Raw genomic sequence first — 12,262 nt, 5'->3', positions numbered from 1 at the left:
ACATATTAGTTGACGATGCACCAAGAGGAAAATGGTAATCAAAATGGCAAAAAGCATATGGGCCGTCTGATAGTAAACAGAATTTTTTTTTATAGGTGAAAATGGAATGGTAACCCCGCCCGCGCTAACGGGATACGCTGGCGGAGCACCAGTGAAGGGTGATGGATGAGAATGAAAACAGGTCAGTTAGCCCATCATGATGAATTCATCAGAAATTAATAATGATAGTTTCCAGGGGGAACCGCGAGAAAGTCCACCTGGTTGGGTATATTGCTAGCAATGAGATTCTCAGGCTCCATTACTAACAATCCCTGGTAAACAGAGTTACCATAGTCTATGGATGTCTGTAACACCGACCGACCCTTAAGAAACCTTAATACACCTTTTTTAAGAACCCCATGCTATAGTCTCTGATATACTGATATAGTGCAACAAAAGGCATACTAGATAAAATTGTTTTTACATATATAGGTTTTGTTTGTTTTTTTGTGTTTGTACTCCAAAAGATTATAATAGTAAACTTAAAGATACAATTACAAAAAAAGATTACAATAAGAATACAGTTGTTTTTAAAATATCATCCTACATATGTCAGATGACGAATCAATGAACCACGAGTGTATAGTAGGGAGAGAATGTATACTAAAACTATTATAGGATTATTTGCTTAATATTCAAAAATTTTAAAATAATAATATTTCAATAGAATCATGGTTAATTTTAAAATAACCTACATATTTAAATAAAAACAATGGCCCAATGTATGTAAACCCATCACTTCAGATCAGCTGTACCTAGCCAAAGTTGATGGATAGTAAATAAATAAAAATAGTAAAACAATAAATACCTATACAAATTTGAATGAAAACTAAAATGTTTAATATAATTCATGATGGGGGCAAAGGGATTGTTAGTAATGTAGACTAAAAATTCCATTGCTAGCAATATACCCAACCAGGTCGACCTCATCGCGGTTCTCCCTGGAAACTATCATGGTTAATTCTTATGAATTCATCATGATGGGCTAACTGGCCTGTTTTCATTCTCATCTATCACCTTCACTGGTGCTCCGCCAGCATATCCTGTTAATGAAGGCGGGGTAACCATACCATTTCCACCCATCAAAAAAAAATATAATTTATGCAGACAACATAATCCTTACCTATGAATAATAAACGTGAAAGTGAGTTTGTTTGTTACCTTATAGTGGCTTAATAGCTTGACCAATTGCTATGAATTTTGGTAATCAATCTACTATAAATTTTGGTATACACATTATTTTTGGGATGGGAGGGATTGTTAATAATGCAGACTACCAGCCCCATTGCTAGCAATATACCCTGTCAGATCGACCTCCTAATCTGCCTCTTTAGGGGGGGAAAGGGATTTTTAGCAATGAAATTTGACAGCCCCATTGCTAGCAATCTGCCTCTTCATTCTAACCTCGAACAATTCTTGTTGAATTCCTCATTGATGCCACAATAGTATATACCATTAATGCAAGCAGGGTTACAATTCCATTATTATACATAAAAAAATCCTGGTCATGCAGACAAAGTCACAGGTAAAAACTAGTAACATTATAACTTTAAAACAAAGTTGTAAGCAGTTATTAAAAAATATAGCAATTTAATCACTTAATTACATATAACATAGGAATAACAACATGACAATTTTACACATAATTGAATGTTATTTTTTAAAAATGATTTATGAATACTTGATAAACAGGTACCTAATGTTTGTCACTGTACTATTGTTTTTTTTTTTTTTTTATTTAAAACATTCTGACAGCAAATACTTGTTGAATGTCATGTGAATAACTTATTACATGTATGTTTATTAATATATCTATTCGTTAATATTTATAGTTTATATAAAAAGATGAAGAGGAAGACCGAGGATTAACTACATGGGACAGATAAAGGAAACACTAGGCGTCATGTTGTATAGGGAGATAAAGGATATGGCCTGGGATAGAGCTGGCTGGAGGAAGATGCATGAATTAGTTGCACCGACAAGAGGAAACTCTTAAATGAAAATGAATGATAGTTTATATTTTTACTTATCCCAATAATGAAGTACCATATTCATGATTCACTGTTTATCCCAAAGGTTGATTGGTAGAGAATGATACTAGCATTGAGTGGGCCTATTGTACCATATTTTCTTTTGGTCAATAAAGTTATTTAAAATTAAAATTAATATTTATTCTTAGGTTCTTGAAAAGGAAAGTATCTGTAATTACTTAATAGTTAACAATATTTTTGGATAGTAAATTAATGTAGGAAGATATTGTTTCAAGAAAATCAAGCATTATTATTTAGACACTCATTAATTATTGTTAGAAATATTTAAAATTTTAAATATACACTTTTAAAGATAAATAAATTAAAATTTGTTTCAAGGAGAAAATGTTTATAACATTGAGTAATTTGTAAACTTAGATTTCAGTGACACATGCTTCAGCTCTAAATGAGACATTACAAAGTGAAGTTGGTTAAATAAATGTAGAATTCAACATCTGGTCTAGTCTCAGTGGCAATCTGCCTTGTTTTATCCTCGAATGCCTATTTAATTTAACTGGAAATGTTATTCATTTTATGGGAAAAATTGCTGTGCAGATCAATAAAGAATATTATATATTAAAAAAAAGAAGTTATAAAAAAGGTTGAATTGCCAGTTGCCAGTAACAACCTGGATAATTTTTGTTTTTGTGAGAGTGAACCAGAAATGCATGCATTTTGATATACTGAATTAATTAAATCAGTGTAACAACTCATGAGAAGATACACTAGATGTAATGGGAAAATATAGTTAATATCTTGTAACATTCAAAAAGAATGTTACAAGATATTAACTATATTTTCCCTCTTTCATATCTATCTGTAGAGAATAACGTTTTGTATCCTGTGGCGATAAGGACATTCATGATAACAAATTTTCAATAGTATGGTACCATATTCTGAATCATAAACATACTAGTTTTTTTTTTTTTTTGCACGCTTTTAAATTAAGAATAATAAATATGTGTATTATGGTATCAATTTATAATTATATTTATAATTTAAATCAGTAACATATTGTATTATATTCAATAATTGTGACATAAAAAAAGAACAACATTGTTTCAAATACGCGGAGTATAAATTTTTTGCGAGACCCAAGTGAAAATTTACGAAATCCACATGAAGGTATTTAAATTTAAGCGTTTTATTTGCGTAAAAATTTTATTTTAAATTCAAACAAATTATAACTGCCATTATTATAATTCATTATGTTTAAAATAAGACAATAGATATAATCGCACAAAAACAAATTAACCAGCTGAAGTGTTTTAGGTTATGAAATTTGCATAAGCGATACAATGTATCACGTACGGATAATAAATGATAGAACATCTCAATTAAAAATGCTTACCTCCGTATTTATGCGTTCACAGCGACTATCACACTTGTAAATTATCACTAAATTTTCAAATAATCTCGAGGTAAACACTAATGCCGTAACGTCACATAAAACTGTATTTATAGTGATGTACCTAATGTATATTATTTGTCAGATTAAAAAAATGGCTACTACATATTTTTATCTCGATTGAAAACCTTTAGTTAGTTAGAAAGTTTTTAATCACTTAGAAAAAAACAAGGAACCTATTTGTATAAAAGAAGAAGTCTGAAAATTAAAATATATATCCCTACTTATTCAATTTGCTTAACTTTCAATGCAAATTTATATTATTTTTGGTGTTCAGTGTCGATATAATCGAGTGATTTTACGTTATTGACAACACTAAACATGTTGAATGCTCCTGTTTATGGTGGTAGGGGGAATAACTTTGTCCACCAATAAGAATACAGCAATCGTATGGAAAAGGTGGCGTGATCTCTACGTCACTGACTACCTATATATAACTAGCTATAGGAAAATATTGGTACAAGCACTATGTTCTATATTTTAATCAATAACTGAAAGATATGAATAAAAGCATGTAATAATTGAGACGTTTTCATTATTACTACAGTTAGATAATTAATTTTGATACATTTTAATTAATAAAAAGAATAAATTACTTTTGATTTTTATTATTCCGCAAACTAGCGCCATCTACCAAAACTTTGGTCAACAAGAAGAAGAACGAAGACTGCAGGTTACTTAAGGATTATGCATATGAAAGCAAATAATATTTTACAAGTATGTTTAAGAGCCAAAGATTTACAATAATAATAAAGTAGATTTAAGGTAGTCATTGAAAACTTTTTGCTTTATTTTAGACAGTTACTTCGCCTAAACTTCATCCTTTTATTTACGAGGTCTTAGGTTTGAATCTAAACTGGACCATTTCTGATTTGTGTTTTACTCTTAGGTAAATTAATAAATAAATGTGGTTTGCTTTAGTGTTTTCATTTGACACCAGTATTATAATTTATCATTTAGTAGATAATCTTAACCGATACATGACCAATGACGTTACTCACGTTTACTTTTTTTTATTTAATTAGAATGACAAATAATCTGACGGCTCACCTGATGAAAAGTGGTAACCGTCGCTTATAAACATAAGCAATACCATGAACATAACAGAGTATACTGTTTCGCCCATAATATCCCTCATTTGTTGCCATTCCAGAGGAATTAGGTGTTATGTCTTTGTGCCCTGTAAATTCCATAAAAAGAGGTAGCCCACCTCATCAAAAGTTGTAACCGTGACCAATACTAATGAATAATACCGTGGAAATTATAGAGTATACTGTGTCGTCTATGGCATATCTTATGTGGTGTAGTGTCGCCCTCTACGCGGACTTCACAGGAATCCATCGTGGTTAATTTGTAGTGAGTTCGTCACGATGGATTAACTGATCTGCCTACATTTTAAAAGCCGATAGCACACTTGCAATAACTATGGTGTTGTGGGTGATCATGGGCGGCTGTAGTCACTTACCATCAGGTGAGCCGCATGCTCGTTTGCCCCCTGTGTTGTGAAAAAAATCATATTTCCATCCTTCACCCTGCCAGTATAATGCAGTGATAGTATGTCTGGGAGGGGGGAAAGGGATTGTTAGTATTGGAGACTGAGAATCCCATTGCAAGCAATATATTCAACCAGGTCGACCTCCTCGCGGCTCCCCCTGGAAACTATCATGGTTAATTCCTGATGAATTCATCATGATGGGTTAACTGGCCTGTTTTCATTCTCATCTATCACCCTTCACTGGTGCTCCGCCAGCGTATCCCGTTAGCGCAGGCGGGGTTACCATACCATTTTCACCCATCAAAAAAACAGTATGTCTGGGATTAGATCTTGGTGTAGCGCTCAGAATCCCTTACAATTTTAAAACCGAGTCACGCCATGCATGTTGTTTCGATACAATGGATTATTTATTGTACCCATAGGATAGATACTAAATTATATTTCTTTTTATGGGTTATAATAGAATGGCAACGCTGTATCATATGGGTATACGCTGACACTAGTGAGAGATAATAGATGAGGACGAAGTTGGGCCATCATGACGTATTCAACAAGAATTATAGATAATGATGGTGTCCAAAAGGAACTGTGAAGAAGTATATTGTTAGCAATGGGGTTATTAGACCACACCACTAACAACCCATTTTACGGACACACTGTGCAGACTGTGCGGGGAGAAATCGGAATTCATGGAACACTTGATGTGCAACTGAGATTCGTTGGCAAGTATGCGTATGAGTCTACTGGGAACGGCTATCCAGAGCCAGGGGACTACAGATATCTTAAACCGCGGGATATCGTTAGGGTAATACATAGGATCTTTGAAATGATGGTATAAAGCAGGGGGAAGCACAAAAGACCCGTATGGGTGGACGTGCAACGGCTTAGCTGACCCCATATACGAAAATAAGACAAACAACCCCTTTCCTCTCCAGTTAGAAAAAACGACGCGTAGAAAGCGAAATACTTTTTATTCAAATGTCTTTTTTATTACTAGGTATTCTATTTCTTAATTTGGGAAGACGTAAAAATCGCAGGTTTTTAATCTATACGGCCGTAGAGTGTATTCTTAATCTATGAATTCAGCTAAGAAAAATGGGTAAGAAAAAAAAAATTAATTCGAATTTAATTGATTTAAAAAAATATATACATAGATTAGGAATCGTAACAACGCTGATCACAGCTACTGTTCTTAATCTATGTTTACTTTGTGTATTAGTGTGAGTACCTAAGAACAAGGAATGCTTGTTCTTAGGTAAGTACCCGTTTTTACAGAACGTTCTGATTTCAATGATTAAATAAGAATGCTGAATTTGCAATGATTTTGGTATAATTAAGCCAAATTGACATAGCGTGATAATCTCTTAAAAGGTATTATAAACCTATTGAATTTTATATGATTTTATGTACAATTTTCCAATTATTTATTTAAGATGTTTAGACACAATAAAGATTTGAGTGATGTGATTCCGTTGCTGATCTGTTGTTCTTCGGAGCAGTGGTATTTATTGACGAAGGAACCGAACGGTGAATACTGGATACTATCTAGCAAGACGAAGAAGAACTTCTGGAAGTTGACTGCGTATAAAATAAACTTCGAGGCTCGTACTTAGCTCTTATTTAGTTACTGCGTTATACCCAAGTCACAGATAATATAATACCATGTATTATTCGGCCGGTACTTGCTGTGTGGTCCCGGCATAGAATAGGCCACCTTTTCCTTTCCCATGGGTGGGGATGGGCAGCAGCGTCCTTCTTAAAACATCTCCAAAGCCTAACTGCGGTTACCAACCCGCCTGCCAAGCGCGGCAACTACGGGCAAAACCTCCCAAGGGGGTGACTTACGTCCAGCAGTGGACAGTTAAAGGCTGATATGATAATGATGATGATGATGGTTGCTGCATTGCTGTTTTTTTTTGGTTTTACATAGTATTTCACCATAAAATATTATTATTTCTTCATATAATAACATAATATCATAGATTACATGATATTAAATGAGAAAAAGACCGGAAAACAATTGCCAGTTGCTTATATTTTAAGTTGCACAGTTGTTGACACTTCAAAGTAATATTTTCTGTACATCTCATCATTAAACGTCATCGTTCAAACTACTTCTTACTAGCTACAATATACCCGTCGTTAACGTGTCCCTCTTACTAAGATGTATTTTTTTAATGGATGATAATAAAATGGTAACCTCGCCTGTGCTATCGGTATACACTGGCAGGGCACCAGTGAGGAATGAATGGTGAGGATGAAAAGATAGGTCAGTTAGCCCATTGTGACGAATTCAACAATAAATTAGTCACGATGCTTTTCAGGGGGAGGGGCAGAGAAAGTCAATGTATCGACTATGTTTTATTGGAGCGTACTCACTTTAATACGTGTAGGCGATATTATTAGATCAAATCCGTGTATTTTATTGGCAATATAGACACTTTTCACAAGCGTGGCAACTACTGGCAAACCGTCTCAATAAGGGGAAGCCTACGTTCGCCAATGGACAGTTAATGATTGATACGATTATGATGGACACTTTATATTTGAATGAAATTAGTGCACGATTTTGTGGAAACAAAATATGTTTTTCCAAAAGACTACAGCATGGGGTTCTTTAAAAAAGGAATAAAGAAATTTCTTCAGGTTCGGCAAAGCGCGCGTAATGTTCTAGGTACGCAGGTATTCATAGACAACGGTAACCGTTTACTATTAGGTGGGCCGTATATTTTTTTGCCACCTCAGTGGTATAAAAAAAATGTACAGTCCGTGTTATTCGCTGTCGACGCTGTGGCTCCATTTCTCTAAATCTATCTCCTAATCTAATATTTTAATTTGATAATTTCGCATAATCACTGTTTTATAAACAATCATAAGATAATTTTACAATCTTTTAGACCTAAATCTTTTAAAATTTTGGTTCATATTGGTTTTTAAAACAAGGATTTAGTTTTGATGTCAAATTGAAATTTCAATTTTAGAGATAGGTTTAAAGGAACCTCTACAGAATCGACTTCTACGTAGCTTTCTATAAATAACAAGAAAAAAAAATTGTTTACGTATTTTTTAAGTTTATTTAATTAGATGCACGCTGGCCAAGCCACGAGTTCTAGCTAATTTAAATTCAAACAAGTCTTTATTAAAAAAAAATACTTATTTACAAGCACTTTTAAATCGCCATTTTTTTTAAGAAAAAAAAAACATTCTTTTTGGTATAGAAAATTGTTATCTGTTGTGAAGAGCCCGCCAATTCAACAGTTATTCTTTATAATCTCTGTCAACATTATTTGTATTTATTTATATGTACTGTTTAAAATTATATGGTCAATAAAAACCTGTGCAAGATCGACGAATACCATGCACATTTGTCATTCAAGTAATCGTTTAGGTAGTGTGTAATTTTTGGCTTTATTTGATAAGTGATTTTAATAACAACTTGAAAGTTATTAAAAAGAACAATCTAATCAAATGAAATCATATTTATTCGCTTGCTACATGGATAAGAAGTTACATATACAAACAGGTACATAACACGCAGCACCCCGTAGAGGTATGCAAATGTTAAACTGTATTTAGTCTCTACATTAAATTACAGTTCTAAAGTCCAAACGTTTTTCAACTTATTCTTTATGTCAAACAAAATATCCTTCGGTATCTTATTATAACATTTAATGCGCATTCCTACAAAAGACCTATTAACTGTTTCTAAACGATACTTCGGAACAGCAAGTTTGAATTTGTATCTAGTGTTAAGATTATCGATTTCGCTGTTTTAAAAATAAAGTGGTAATCCAAAATATTATAAATTTGATAGTTTTTTCTTGGTACTATATAGTAGTTTGTACCTCCGTGCAGTCTTCGTGGCCGGCTGCAATGGTTCAACTCGGTTGAACTTGGGGGAAAGAGATTGTTAGTAATGGGGTCTAATAGCCCTATTACTGGCAATATACCCTCTCAGGTTGACCTCCACGCGGTTCCCCTTAGAAACCATCATGTTTAATTCTTGTCGAATTCATCATGGTGGACCAACTAACCTGCATTCATTCTCACCTATCATCTTCCACTGGTGCCTCGTCGGTGTCCAATAGCGCGGACGGGGTTACTAATCCATTTTCACCCATTAAAAAAAAACTCGGTTGAACTGGAGCTTGACGGTGTTTGCACAAATGGCAATTGGTGACCTACCTAAGGACTTGGACAATGTACAACTACTTTTATCTTTTATATAAACAGAATAAGCTTTTACTCGTAAGTCCGTCCGTGTTAGCGGGATATGTTCATTTCATTATGTTCGAGATAAACAGTAATCTATGTCCTTCTTTTTCCCAAATAGTACATAGATACCAATATTTCATGATACTTGGATGAGCGTTTAAGTAGTAAAGAAGTAATAAACAAATATTTTTTTTTTTTTTTATTAAAGGAAAACCAACAGCATAATTTCATAATAAAAAAAGACTAAAAGCCAAGTACAAGTTTTTACAAATAAAAACAACACAACTAATGCATGTGACATCGTTAATACTTACAATCGACTAAATTAAACCTATGAGTTTTTTTTTTTTTATGTGTGAAAATGGAATGGTAACGGGATACGCTGGCGGAGCACCAGTGAAGGGTGATAGATGAGAATGAAAACAGGCCAGTTAGCCCATCATGATGAATTCATCTTGAAGTAACCATGATAGTTTCCAGGGGGAACCGCGAGGAGGTCGACCTGGTTGGGTATATTGCTAGCAATGGGATTCTTAGTCTCTATTACTAACAATCCCTTTCCCCCCACGCTTACAGAGGAAGAACACCAAATCCTCATGAATTGCAACGCATGGCGGGTATTATGGGTGAAACAGTATACTCTGTTACGTCCATGGTACTGCTCATGTCTATAGGCGATGGTTACTACTTTCCATCAGGTGGGCCGTTAGAATGTTTGCCATTTTCAGATGCATAAAAAAATTAAATAAGGCTATGTCGGTCACTTTAGTTCTATTGTGGACATCCTCATTTTGGTTTCTGTCACACAAAGTAAGTCTGAGCAAGGCTCCTTCTATAGCTCGCTGAATAATTTGAAGCTTTTGCATACGGGTAACCGTGTAGGACCAAGTTTCAGTTTTATAGATCATCACTGGCGATACGCACTAGTTTACACATCTTCGTCTTCAAACTTCGAGACATTTTGGATGAGAAGACGTGGCGTAGTTTTCCAGACGTTGCCCAGCTGAGTTGGATTCAGTTAATTTCTCGGTCGAAAGAAAATCTATACTCGTTTGGTTTTATTTTTAAAGTTCTCGTTTTTGTGGGAATTTCTTGAGAATTACCTAGTGTGTTGAAATTATTGGGTACTTACTTATACGAGGTCTGTCCGGAAAGTTCGTATAAAAGTGTTCTGGAATGCGAGAAAGAGGAGTGGGGAGGCCAGGTAAGCGCAGGACCCCTTCCTTATGTCCCTAACAATGCTTCAGTTCTGGTCTGACCGCCGTGCGGTGCGAACTGGCTTGTCACGCCATCTGTGAAGTTACCTCTTAACGAAACCCCGTCGGCATGGAGCCCGCTTCCGTTGAAGAGCAGCGCGTCGTAATCAAGTTTCTCTCGAAACTCGGCAAGAATGGCCGTGAAATTTTTGCCGATCTCAGAACAGTTTATGGGGATGATGCTGTGAAGGAACCAACCGTCCACAAGTGGCTAAAAAGATTCAGAGAGGGCCGAGAAAGCGTTCAAGATGACCCACGTTCAGGACGTCCTTCCACTTCACATTCCGACGAAAACGTGGAAAGAATTCGAACTTGTGTTAATGGGGACCGTCGTTTAACGGTCAGACAGGTGGCTGAAGAGCTTAATTTGGGCAAAACCGTGGTCCACGAAATTCTAAGAAACGAACTTCAAATGAAAAAAATTTGCGCCAAGATCGTTCCGTGAGTTTTTGAGTAAAAATTCCATTACGGTGACCGAACACCCCCCTATTCGCCGGATTTGGCCCCGTGTGACTTCTTCTTGTTCCCAAAAACCAAATTGGTACTTCGGGGGCGGCATTTGGGGGACATAAATGAGATAAAAAAAGCTACGACGGGGCAGCTGAGAAACCTACAACCAGAGGACTTTCAAGGAGCCTTCTCACAGTGGAAACGGCGTTGGCACAAGTGCATTATGTCACAGGGGGAGTACTTTGAAGGGGATAAAATTGATTTACCTGAATAATTGTAAAATAAAATTTTTAAAAAACTTTTATACGTACTTTCCGGACAAACCTCGTATGTGACTTATGATTCAAGATGTTCTGGTTGACAACACATGACAAATCACATTTTCTTTCACTGTAGTTACTCTTTTCCATTCCTTTGTAATTTTTGGACTAGATTTGTCATATTTCCTTGTGTGTGCTATGTATGTATTTATATGTGTATGTTTATGTATTTTGTATGTATGTTATATATATATATATATATATATATATATATATAGTAAGTAATTTAATAAATTATATGTATTTGATATTTTTGTGCATTACAGGTTTTTGTATTTTATGCACGAAACATTATTAATTCACTCTTGCGCCACCTGCCCACTTCTATCTGTTCTCCTATAACCAAAGGTTGTCTGTAAGAGATTGCCCTAGCGATAAGACCGCCTTTTGTACCTTTATGTGTATATTTCAATCTGTATTTATGTTACTGTATTTCACTTGAATTATTCACTTGTCATTGTATATTTTTATTTATGGTGTAATTAAGACTTAAATAAATAAATACATAATATAGTTTGGCGTTATGGTAACCGCTTATTATCAGGCTGATCCTGTGCTTCTTTGTTACCTACGTTTGTTTTGTCATTTTGTTTGCAATGAAGGTCCTGAGGGACGCCGCTTCGTGTATGTGGAGCGCAGTGGAGTACGCTAGTTTGTGTACATGGCCGCTTGTACTCCCGATTGAAATGTCTAATATTTGTTTCGTGCTGTACCGTACAGCTTGTTTGCCATTCTAAGTAGTATAAAAAAGGTCTATTAAATTCGGCCGGTTATATAATATTCATTGCAATGTGATATGTGTAAAGTGGGTAAAAAGTATATAAAAAAAAAAACCCACTATTTAGATTGCATTTAAGCATGACAGTATATCACAACTTTTACATACATACATATCTGTCACGCTTGTTTACCATTAGGGTATGAACAAACAATGGAACACAAAATGCTCAGACAATCACAGGTATTTTTTATAGTAATAATACAGTTTCTATTTACATTTTTATACCTTGTTATCATATATATATATATAATATAAAATAAAACGTCTG

At 34.7% G+C, this 12,262-nt stretch overlaps 1 protein-coding gene and 1 long non-coding RNA gene across 2 annotated transcripts in view; one reads left to right on the top strand and one right to left on the bottom strand.

Moving 5' to 3' along the window:
• Positions 1-2,201, top strand: part of LOC128202427 (uncharacterized) — a 50,095-nt gene extending 47,894 nt beyond the window's left edge. Inside the window, exon 2 of the long non-coding RNA XR_008253773.1 lies at positions 1,872-2,201. This is a non-coding gene — a long non-coding RNA (uncharacterized LOC128202427). The remainder of the gene's footprint in view (positions 1-1,871) is intronic.
• Positions 1-3,555, bottom strand: part of LOC113513543 (long-chain-fatty-acid--CoA ligase 4) — a 70,373-nt gene extending 66,818 nt beyond the window's left edge. Inside the window, exon 1 of the mRNA XM_052902733.1 lies at positions 3,421-3,555. The gene's annotated coding sequence lies outside the window, so the exon portion shown is untranslated. The remainder of the gene's footprint in view (positions 1-3,420) is intronic.
• Between the last annotated feature and the right edge of the window lie 8,707 nt (positions 3,556-12,262).

Source organism: Galleria mellonella, unplaced genomic scaffold (genome assembly GCF_026898425.1).
Source record: "Galleria mellonella isolate WM207_F2 unplaced genomic scaffold, CSIRO_AGI_GalMel_v1 utg93, whole genome shotgun sequence".
Taxonomy (NCBI): Eukaryota; Metazoa; Arthropoda; class Insecta; order Lepidoptera; family Pyralidae; genus Galleria; species Galleria mellonella.
This window is presented reverse-complemented; position numbering and strand designations above follow the sequence as displayed.